The sequence below is a fragment of the Raphanus sativus genome, unplaced genomic scaffold (assembly GCF_000801105.2).
Source record: "Raphanus sativus cultivar WK10039 unplaced genomic scaffold, ASM80110v3 Scaffold3671, whole genome shotgun sequence".
In the NCBI taxonomy this organism is placed as follows: domain Eukaryota; kingdom Viridiplantae; phylum Streptophyta; class Magnoliopsida; order Brassicales; family Brassicaceae; genus Raphanus; species Raphanus sativus.
The window spans coordinates 1-10,212 of record NW_026618975.1 but is presented as its reverse complement, the minus strand read 5'-3'; the positions used below and the strand labels follow the sequence as shown (position 1 = coordinate 10,212).

Here is a 10,212-nt window from a genome sequence, read left to right as displayed (position 1 = left end):
AGTGTTGGATTATTGTTAAAATAAAATAGTTAGGTAAAATAAGTAATTATGAGAAAGTATAACGTTTTTATTCGTAATTAATGATAAAGTGGAAATGAAATATATTTGGAATATTTTTTTTAGAAGAAAGAAATGAAGCAAACTATTGGAGTGAATGTTACTTTATATTTTTCTTCATTTTGAAGAAAGTGAACTTTTAAAGTATCACAAAGTATATTATTTACACACCAAGTCCCTGGCCGCCTATTAAGTTTTATATATTAGGGTTTGGTATCATTTTAGAGGCAGACTTGCCTAGAGACCTAGTGGAGAAAAGAAGCAATTTGGCTACCTTAGAAGAGGAGTTAGAGTTGGAGAGATAGATCTGTGACTACAAAACAGAGAAGATCTTGAACTCCCTTTTTATATCTACTCATACTCTTTGTGTTCCACATTTCATATTAACATTTATTCAAACCATCAGGATTTTGTCTCTCATGAATTTTTCTGAGTAAACCTAATTATTAGATTTAGGTTTCTCAAAAGGATGAATCATGTGATGAGTTTGTGATAACTGTTAGGGTGATAAAAATTAGTTCTTTCATTCTAGTTGCCCTTAAAACTACATTTAGGATTGATCACCCTTAAATCTAGATCTTAGGATTGATGAGATAACCTACTGTATACTCTCAATACCCTGAAATAAACTAGAGTGATCTAACTGACTAGACACATGCGAAAGGTGGTCTAGATCATTAGAGAACAATATCAAACCAATCCGATAAAGCTTGCTAGAATTACCGTCGATCGATACAACCATTGTTGTAGCGATCAATTGTTTGAAAGGTGTATCGATCGATTAGACGAAAGTCATATCGATCGACTCTTTCCCGTGATCAATAGACGACAGTTGAGATCCGGGATCTAGTCAAAGGAAACCCTACTGGTTGTACCCGTTGTTTGAGTTCAAAGAACTAAAACCCTTAAGTCACATTGAATTTGCATAATTTCATACCTGAGAACTTACCTGAATCTAGCTATTTTCCTCACCAAGAAACAACCTTCACATCAGTTACTGAACAACCACCTTGTTCACCATATTATTTACTGCTTTAAAACAAATAAACCTTTAAGTCTATCTTCATTTTTAATACATTAAGTCTTTTAAGTAATCCTAGAGTCCTTGTGGATTCAATCCCTAAGTACTACATCTGAACCTCTTATTTGAGAGAGTAATTCACTTTTTAGGGTAATTTGAGTGATATCAAGGACAAAGAAAGAAACTGAAAGACGCTTGAAGCTATCAAAGTCTGAAACTGAAGAAGACATCAATAGAAAAGGATACTCGAGGAATGACAGTTGTCTTAGATTTTTGCTTTATACGACCAGACCAAATCTGTATTTCTATGTAAAGGTGATAAGTAGAGATATGCAAAGATACATAGAGTCTTGTGAAGCTACAATGAAGATCTGTGCAATTTCTACGATACCAATTGTTGGAGATAGTCGATATCATTGTGAGTGAGAAAGTCGACATAAGAGAATGTGTTGAAGATAGATTGAGTGAAGTTGAGCATGAAGAAACGAGGGAGCTTATTGGAGTTCAAGATATGAGTGAAGATGAGTTCAAGCTTAGGGGGAGGGGAATGTTGGATTAAGCTTGAGATAGCTTGAAGAGTACAATGGTGAGTTTGCTACGTGTTCTTCATTTTGCTGTCTATGTAATTGCTACCTCACGTCATATTCTGTTGGAGTGTGCAAAGAGATTCCTTGAGTATGAAGCTTTCCAGAGATACAAGTGAGGTCGGTAGCATGTCAGAGTTTGATGTACTCTGTTAAGTATTCCGATTACAGCACGAAATAATCTTATACAATGGAAGGGTTCATTTTCGTCTTACAGATTTGGGCATATGAGTTATTTATGGGTTACGTGATGAAACCATTCATGAAATTCGACAGAAGTTAGCTGCTGAGATTTACGATGCTGTTGGACAACCTCAAATCATTGATTTCCTTTCTTAGTGAAACTTGTAATCTTATTGTGTAAATTTCCATGTTTAATCTTTGTAGTTTAATTACCTGCACTTATTTTCTTAGTAAACTTGTAGTCTTATTGTGTAAATTGGCCACATTTATTCTTAGTAGTTTAATTCCCAGCGCTTATTTTCTTAGTGAACTTGTATTCTTATTGTGTAGTCACATGCATGTAATTAGATGTAGAAGAAAGTAACAAGAAATCAGTAAAAAAAAACGTAACTAATACAAGCTGAGTAAAAAGTATTAAATCTATCACGTGCATTTGATCCTTATTAAGAAAACATCTAAACTCAAACAGGTTGAAGCGTTGAACACTTCTTTGGATCAATCATTGTTGTCCTCTTGTCTACTAAGGAAGAACGGTAAAACAACACATCACCTAGATCAATCGTTGTTGTTATCTATGTTTGGTTTAAAATAATTTGGTTTGGTTTAATTAAATAAATTTGGTTTATATGCTTTTTTGATTCAAATTATGATTGGTTTTGAAACGTTTTGGTTTAGATCAAGTTAAATTACTGGTATATAGAATAATTTCAGAATTAAATGGTTTAGTCTGGTTTGCAAAAATAAAATAAAAATGTAGCCAAATCATAAATAAAGTTGTGGCTTAAGTTTAAACAAATATGTCAAATTGTAACAAATCTGTAGTCAAATAATAAATAAATCTATCAAATTCTAATCAAATTTGTGAAATTCTAATAAATCTGTACTCAAAGAATAAATAAATCTATCAAATCTCAACTAAGTCTGTTAAAATTAAGTAAATTTGTGGCTAAAGAATAATAAAATAATCAAATCAAAATTAAATCTATCAAAAACAAGCAAATCTGTGGCTAAAGAAAAATAAATCTATCAAATTCTACACAAATCTGTTCAAATTAAGTAAATATGTGGCCAAACAAATTAAAGCTGCCAATATTTAATAAATTTGTTGTCAAACATGACAGAATTGTTGTAAAAAGTCTGCAGAAATTTTATTAAGTCTATAGAATTTTTAATAAATCTACAGCTAAAGAAAAATATATTTAAGTCTATGGCTATACAAAACGTAGACAAACTAAATTTGTGGATGGCAAAATTATAAATATTCCAAAAATTCAGTATTGGCATTTTAGTAATTATTCTTTTGTTAACAAAGGAAATAAAAGTAAAATATATGAAAAACAAACTAGAAATTAGAGTTAAACTAGTATTAATGGATATATAAAGGCCATGGGCCAAATATTACAAATGATAATCAAACTAAAGACCATTACAAATCACCCAAATTAAGCCCAATATTAATGATATGGATGAACAAATGCTAAACACATGTCCTTCCACGTGTTGCACATAGGGAAAGAGTTGTGTCTTCACCGGAGAACTACTGTCCAACCACTGACGATGTAGGAATTAATCTGTTCCAGTGTTTCTACTAGCAACAAAACCCAACCCGCAGTCTGATTCCATGTATGTGCTTCACTTCCTGATGGCGTCTGTCACCAAGAGACCTTCTACCTTCCTCATACGCTCCAGAAGCTTGAACAATTCAGACCAGTCTTTGTCAGAACACCTGCAGCTTAAACCAGCTTTGACTTTTCTGAAAGTGTAAAGATGAAAACGTAAAGCTCGAAAATCCATCTTTTTAAGAATACTTTGCCTAATGATAAAAGCAAAGATTAAAATCCTCCAAGAATGAAGTTTGAGTATAACCATCAGATAAAAAGAAGACTTAAAGCGTCTCCAAGTCCACTTCATTTTTCACTTTTTGTTTCATTTTGAAGTAAGATTTGCTCCAACTCCTTTAAAATGAAGCAATAACAGTATTATTTCAAATTTGAAGATCTACTGCTTATGTCTTCATTTTTTAAGATGAACTTTTCAAATTATAATCTGGTCCTAAATTTTTACTTATTATTATCTTTTACAAAAATAAATTATATAAATTAATTTGGCAAAAAAAATAAATTATATAAATTAATAATATCCCATTATATTCAAAATTTTGTCTATTATTTTATTATTTAATCAGATATTTATATCGAAGAGCATATGAATATTTGTTTTTAAGAAATCTGTAACTCGATTTAAATGAATCAAAAATAAATAAACTCATTTCTTATTTCTAAACACTATTGTTAATCATTGTAGAAAAATGTATATATATGGTATTTTTTTACAAATTATGATTTTTGTAGCTGTTTATTCTGTTATGTAATAAATTTATTATATGAAATAATAATAGTGTTGGATTATTGTTAAAATAAAATAGTTAGGTAAAATAAGTAAATATGAGAAAGTATAACGTTTTTATTAGTAATTAATGATAAAGTGGAAATGAAATATATTTGGAATATTTTTTTACAAGAAAGAAATGAAGCAAACTATTGGAGTGAATGTTACTTCATATTTTTCTTCATTTTGAAGAAAGTGAACTTTTAAAGTATCACAAAGTATATTATTTACACACCAAGTCCCTGGCCGCCTGTTAAGTTTTATATATTAGGGGTTTGTATCATTTTAGAGGCAGACTTGCCTAGAGACCTAGTGGAGAAGAGAAGCAATTTGGCTACCTTAGAAGAGGAGTTAGAGTTGGAGAAATATTGCGAAATTATTTATATTTTCTGTAATTTTTTTTTAAATTTTTTTTTTGTTAACAAAGAAAATGAGGGCATTTTGGGCATAAAAAATAATATAGTAATTAAAAAAATTATATGTTATTCTAGTAATTATATCAAAATTTGATGTTATTTTAGTAAACCTCCCAATAAAATATGGAACGAAAGTGAATATCAAATGAAAAAGAATAAAAAAAAGAAATAGAATATTAAAGAAAGAGTTAAAGAAAATAACTTCTAGCTAGAATTATTAATTATATTTATTCAAAACTACTGTTATCGTAATTACATATGCCATAGTAAGATTAAAATATAAACTAGAGTCTGAGTCTGTGTTGGTATTGGTTCTTATATATTTATACATTGATATTTGTTTTTCATGATTAGTGTTATATATTTTAAATGTATCATTATATAACAAAATGTATTTAAAAGATCTAAATTGAACAGGATAATATAGTTATTTCGGTTCAAATATCCAAATTTGTTTCAGATAGATTCATTATTTTAATATTTTTAGGTTTCCATATATCAGAACCGAACTCATTCAGACTTGTAGGACTCAACTTGAAACATAAACATAATTTATAATATCTAATCGGTGTCTAATTTTCAAAAAACTTGCACCTAAATAAATACCTGAAAATCTATGTCTAACTGATTCTATAAACAAATAAAAAAAACTCTTTTTATGTATTTAACATGAAATAATTAAGTAATATTCTATTACTAAAATTGCCTGCGAGATTCTAGCTACTACCTCTGTAAATTATTTATATACATATTAGTAATTTTATTGTTTTCATATCTGTTATTAGCATATTTTCACTGTATTTTAGTTATTTTGAGTTGAACCATTTGGTTTAGGAGATAAACGGCCAAGATAACCAGGATTATATATCCAACTAATTTTGATTTTTTAAAGCCTTATGTTAATGAAATTACTAAAAAAATATGAGAAATTTGGGAAAAGAGAACTAAATAACTATGACTTTGTCCTCTTAGAATGATTTCAATTTTTTCCACTTTTAGACTTTCACTACCCTTTAAAGGTTTAAAAATTCATATAAATTAATTTACAATACAAAATATTTATTAAAAATATGAAAGATGAAGTACTCAATTATGTGCATATATGAAGTACTCAATTACGGCGTCTCAGAATATGCATTCTACTCCAGCCACAACGATCTGCACATAGTAGACTGCTAACTACACCAAAAACATTTGAGTCTACAAAAGTAGAATACATAATAAACATTATATACTACTTTCTGCGAAACTCGTAGATAGTAAGCCTTAATAAATGTTCTTATGTCTTCTTCTGAAGAATATACTTTCTTCATATCTCTCGTTTGTCTACCTTCTCTGTATTCTCTTTCTACCATGTCATCCATATTCAACCGGTTGTAGTAAGTACTTTCTACCGGATTTGTAACAAAATCCGAAAATCTAGGAAATAAATGTCACAAAATATTCCCTAAATCTATTAAATCTTTTTTATTTCCTTTTTTAAAATTTGTTCCCTAAATTTCAGTTCATCGTTCCTTGATATATTAGAAACAATTTGTAGAAAATAACAATAGTTTCATGGTCTAGTGGGAAGAGAGGGTAGTTTTAATGTCCATGTCCTAAGTTCGAGTCTACTAAACAACATTTTTTGTATTTTCATATCACGTCAAACCACATCAATATATGCGTGACCAGCTCGTAGACGTTACCAATGTTAACTAAGGTTAACAAACAAGTTTGCTGCAATCTTCCAAGTATACATAAGCTTAACGAGAGTCTCTTTCACTTGTGAAAATTTCATTAATAACAAGGAACAAAGACTATATAAAGCGCATATTAGTCATACACAAATATAAACAAGTACTAGAAGCTAACCCGTGTTAAAACGCGGATTCAAATTTAAGTTATATTTGTTTTATCAATTCAATCCAAATAATATTTTTATTTTATGTTTGATTAAATTAAAATATAAGATATAAATGTCGATTGCGTAATACGTAAAATTTAATATTACCCGGTTATGTTACAACCATTGTGATTATTGTAATTAATTTGTTTTATTGGTGAATTGGTTAGAGTAATAGGGTTGTTTTTATTGTTGTTATAATATATAATGTATGTCAATTTAGTAGAAATTTAAAACTGAATGATAACTTTTTTATTCATAATTCTTTCTTATTTGTTTGGTTATAATATTTTTAATGTATATAAATTAATAAAAAATCATTTTTATTGTAATTTTCCGCCCGTAGGACGGGCCGACCCTAGTGTTTAAATATAAACAAATGTCCTATATACCAGGGGGGAGCATTTTAATTATCTAAGTAAAAATATTTCATTTGTTATTTAATATCCCACTATTTTGTTCACAATATGTTCAGAATATTAATAATCTAGATCCAGTCTAACATAGACTCTTTATAGTAGATAAAAATAATGACTCTATTTTAATAGAGTAGATAAAGCATATCAAAGACATAGAAGATTCATAATAGAAGAGTAGTTATGCATGGAATGATGGATCATCCAAAATTACATCACTTTAAATGTTATATTTTCCTTTGATCTGCTCACAAAAGATACACAAATAAAATCCAAAACTGAAATTCTTACTGAAACAAAGATCTATAATACAGTAAATGGATCTTCTCGTAAAAGCTTCATAATATAATGCAATCCAAGAGCACAGTTCTTCTTAGTCTTCTCATAAAAGCTATCTGGTCTCCAAGTCTCGGTAAAGAAGGGGATCAAAACCGTAAATGGTAAAGCTGCAGACCATAGATCCCAACAGCGTTCATCACAGATGCGCTGTGCACCACCTCTACGTTTACACCTAGTTTCTTAGCTCTAACAACAAGATCGCTATGCATTGTAGCTCTGCAACAAACAAAAAAACACACATATACAAAAAAAATCAGACAATATCTAACTAACAAAACGGCACTGTCTAATTAGATTACCTAATTACCTAATTAGATTATCTAACCAACATTACCTAAAGGGATCACCATCAACGAGAATAGCAGTATCATTATCAATGGATTCTTCCATCGTACTCCCTGCCTTTTCGTCCACCATCTCTCTATCGGGAAGTGTGATTGGTTTCCCATAAAAAAATTTCTGTCCGAGAAAAAAAAGGCACAAACTTTAAATGTGAACTGGTGAATCTAGTGAGCTACAAAGGACTTCAAAGACTTTACGAGATTAGAAAGACCATCAGAAGAGAGAGCAAAGGACAAAAGAGAAGTGTAAGCTTCCATGTTTATTTTCTGAGATTTCTTGACGGCCTCGAGTGCTCTCCGGGTTTGGTCTCGTTCGTCTCATAAACCTAAACCTATGATGTACAACATCTTCTCCTTTTAACTCTTCTCTTTTGTCTTGAACCCTAACACATCAATCAAGCACTCAAATCAGGTAATTGAGGAAGAATTGAGCTTTATAAAATTAAAAGCTTTTGCCTTTAGCTAACAGTTGATGAACAAGATCTAACACAAAGACAAAATCGAACACCTACTTGTTCTTAATCAGAGACGAGAGCTTCGACCGCATTATGCCACCACCTATTTATGCAATCGGAGAAAACAAGGTTTTGAGGTGTTTTGCCGGCGCTGGAGGATAGAGAATCTGCAATCTGAACGCCATTTTCGCTAGAGAAAGAAGCAAGGTCCTTCATTTCTTACAGAATAACAGTTTCAGTCTCAAAGATCCTCTTGTTCTTAATTGGTGATGGAAGCTTCGTCCACCTCGTGCCAACTCAGATTTACGCTGCCGGAGAAAACAAGGTCACTTGAAGTTTAACGACAACACAACCTCAGACAAAACAAGGAGGAGAAACAGAAAAATACCACGGAAAAAGAAGGAAGAAGGAAGGAGGAAGGAAAGATGTCACGCCGGTTTTAAGTTCGTCGGCAAACGAAGACGCGCCGGAGATTATGGTGGGCAGGACAATCTCTTTTCTCGAGCACTGTAGGAGAAGTGTGGGAGACGATTTTTTATTTATTTTATTTTTAACCTTTATTTACTGTTCCACTTTACTATTTACAAATATGACTTTATAACTATACTTATTTAACACTATTTTTTAAAAAAAAAAATTACTAATTAAACAATCCAAGGACTAAATTGGGTTTTTTTAAGTTTTGTTCTAAGGGGATAAGAATTAGTAAAATCATTCTAAGGGGACAAAATCATATTTATTTAGTTCTCTTTTCCCAAATTTCCCAAAAAATATTATATACATATTATGTATTCAAACAACATTTTAATCTTGTTTATACTCATATTTATATTTCCAAATAATTTTCATTTGTAGCTTTCGATTTAAATCAGTGTAATAAAAAATTCAATAAATTCAAAGAGCCAAGATTGAATATAAACCACGTTTATTTTTTTCAATCACAAAACAACTTTCTTGGTTAAAGTAATAATCAATATCTTATGTTATAAAAATGGTATATTACCTTGAACATGACTCAAAACAAGTGATATGCATATACAGGAAACCGTGAACAAAGTACCAGACCTCATAATTCACTGTAGATTCTAGAAACTTTGTAGCTATCAAAGTCTGAAACTGAAGAAGACAGCAATAGAAAAGGATACTCGAGGAATGACAGTTGTCTTAGATTTTTTCTTTATACGACCAGACCGAATCTGTATTTCTATGTAAGGTGATAAGTAGAGATATGCAAAGATACATAGAGTCTTGAGAAGCTACAATGAAGGTCTGTGCAATTTCTACGATACCAATTGTTGGAGATAGTCAATATCATTGTGAGTGAGAAAGTCGACATAAGAGAATGTGTTGAAGATAGATTGAGTGAAGTCGAGCATGAAGAAACGAGGGAGCTTATTGGAGTTCAAGATATGAGTGAAGATGAGTTCAAGCTTAGGGGGGAGGGGGGGGGAATGTTGGATTAAGCTTGAGATAGCTTGAAGAGTACAATGGTGAGTTTGCTAAGTGTTCTTCATTTTGCTGTCTATGGAATTGCTCCCTCACGTCATATTCCGTTGGAGTGTGCAAAGAGAGTCCTTGAGTATGAAGCTTTCCAGAGATATAAGTGAGGTCGGTAGCATGTCAGAGTTTGATGTACTCTGTTAAGTATTCCGATTACATCACGAAAGAATCTTATACAATGGAAGGGTTCATTTTCGTCTTACAAATTTGGGCATATGAGTTATTTATGGGTTACGTGATGAAACCATTCATGACATTCGACAGAAGTCTTTTAAGTAGTCCTAGAGTCCTTGTGGATTCGATCCTTAAGTACTACATCTTAACCTCTTATTTGAGAGAGTAATTCACTTTTTAGGGTAATTTGAGTGATATCAAATTTGGCGCCGTTGCCGGGGACTCTGATAGTGCTCAAATTACCTAGTAGAGCTTACTCTCTCAAATAAGAGGTACAGCTGTAGTACTTAGGGATCGAATCACGAGGAGCTAGGGAACCAATTAAATAAAATCTACTAATCAATCCTAGGCAAGGTTGGTTTATATGATAGAAATGAAAATAACAATTCCTAAAATGAGCAAGGCAGTTGCTATAACTAACAATATGAAGGGTTGTTTAAATGGGATAAAGAG

General features: G+C 31.1%; 1 pseudogene; it reads right to left on the bottom strand.

The window, feature by feature from the left end:
* Nucleotides 1–7,171: 7,171 nt before the first annotated feature.
* LOC130506793 (probable diphthine methyl ester synthase) lies at nt 7,172–8,301 on the bottom strand (annotated as a pseudogene).
* Between the last annotated feature and the right edge of the window lie 1,911 nt (nt 8,302–10,212).